This window comes from Penaeus chinensis, chromosome 4 (genome assembly GCF_019202785.1).
Source record: "Penaeus chinensis breed Huanghai No. 1 chromosome 4, ASM1920278v2, whole genome shotgun sequence".
NCBI classification, from domain to species: domain Eukaryota; kingdom Metazoa; phylum Arthropoda; class Malacostraca; order Decapoda; family Penaeidae; genus Penaeus; species Penaeus chinensis.
Genome location: NC_061822.1, coordinates 19,474,798 through 19,477,297, shown reverse-complemented (window position 1 = coordinate 19,477,297; position 2,500 = coordinate 19,474,798).

Below are 2,500 nucleotides of genomic sequence, written 5' to 3'. Positions count from 1 at the left end.
AATCAGTTGGCAGAAATTCATATACATAATTTTCCTCGACCATGCTGTCAACATCCAGGTCCACTTCTAATTCGTACTCAGAATCAGAACAGGAGTCCATAGCACTGTCAAAAATATCTGAGAAGCCAGGAAGTGAAAATGCTATCATATTCGCAGCATTGCCTGTTATGTTTGTGCTTTTTGAACGTCTGTCAAAGATTTGTACAGTTTCTTCATACTCTTCCATAACGTTGTGTGCTGCGTGTCGGCCACGAGAGCGTTTGTAGGCCAGAACGGCTTTTTTCAAGGATCAATCATGGATGAAATGAGCAGTAATTCCTAAGTAAAATCTCATCTGCCTGCTAGACCAAATGTCAACCGTGAGGCTAACATTCTGTACCCACTCAAGTTGTGCTTTCACAATATCTAACTACAGTGCACTTATCTTACAGTAATTTGTTCACCAGGTGCTTTCGAGTCGGTATTTGGTACCGAGGATCAGCAAAAAGCATCAGATCATGGAAGTAAGAGCTTTTGACCACCTAAAAGGGAACATGGTCATTTGCGACAAATAGGACAAGTGTTGAGTTGATTTTGTCTAACATCGTGGGGCGAATATTTCTTAAGATGTTTGACAAATCCATCCAGAGTTGATTTCCTGCAGCTGCTGGTCTCCCCTAGGCTGAGCTTTCTCATACACTTTGCTGTGTTTTCTCTGAAAAGAAATAATATAAATATAATATCCTGAAAACATTATGCATATAATCACTTATAGTGGAAAACAGATCTGTTGGTTGGGTGAGTGATAAATACTGAGGGGGCGAGACGTACGTTACCTACTCTTGTTACCAGTCCCCAGTAATCCATTTCCCAAACTGCAATAATTTTCTTTGTGTTACATTTTGAGCATCAACCATCAAAACAAGTAACAAAAACAGACATGTGCAAAAATGCCAAATGGTCAATAAAGGATAAACGTCTTAATCTTAACCAGAGTACTAATTTTAGGGAGAGGGGTAGAAAAGGAAAGGGAAGGGTTGTCCCCATAGAAAATACCAATTAATCCTACTAGGGATAATTTGTAGATTGTGAGCCCTTACATTATACACACAATAATAATAATAATAAGCCTTATTTTCATACGTTTGTGTGGGTTGGAAGTTACATCCTTGGAGCAGATTTTCGCTTTGCAATGCTTACACTTCCCAGCTCTATTGTAGGTTTGGGTAAAATGGTCCCAGATTCGAGAAGTCATGTTGACTCCTGATTGTCTGCTGCTGTTGTGAGTGATACTGATTACCGAGCCGGAGTGGAGTGTGGAGCGTGACAGGAATAAATGCGTTCACGCTTGTTGAGTAAAGAGGTGCTGTACTGGCCCTGTATACTGCAGCATGTTACCAGTCGAGAAAATACTACATAATTATACTCCTTTACCCTGCATTACAATACAATATCACAACATTAAATGTACGCATTTACAAACAGACACATATATGTCCGGGTGTATACATATACATATATATGTATATACATATATAGGTGTGTGTATGCATTTGTGTATATATTTATGTATATGCATATATATATGTATATATATATACATACATATATATGTGTATATGTCAGGGTTGGGTCCAAGTATAGGTGACTGTACTTAAGTTCAAATCTTTTGCAAATGCAAAAGACTATCCATATATTTTTCATATCATATATATATATATATATATATATATATACATACATACATATGTATATGTGTATACAGGTGTGTATATATGTATGCATATATATGTATGCGTCCATATATATGCATATATATATATATATATATCATGTATGTATTATATATATCAATAAATATATATACATATATATAAACATATGCATATGTATATATATGCATATATGTGTATATATACATGTACACATCTATCTATCTATCTCTGTATATACAGATTTACATATATCTATATGTGAATATGTGCATATTTATACATATGTATATATATATACATATATATAGGCCTATATATATCATGTATGTATGTATATATATCAATAAATATATATACATATATATATAAATATATGCATATGTATATATGTTTGTATATATCAATAAATAAATATATGTATATATATATGCATATATATGTGTATATATACATGTACACATCTATCTATCTATCTCTGTATATACAGATTTACATATATCTATATGTGAATATGTGCATATCTATACATATGTATATAGAGATATATACATATATATAGGCCTATGTATATGTATAAATCTATATTTATCTCTATATCAATATATATCAACACAAACACACACACACACACACACACACACACACACACACACACACACACACACACACATATATATATATATATATGTTCTCTTGTGGTTTATCCTAGTGCGTCTGTTTCTATCATAGAGACTATGTATGATATAACTACATTTCAGGGGAAACTACAATATTACTACATTATCCCCCCCCTAGTGACGATGAAG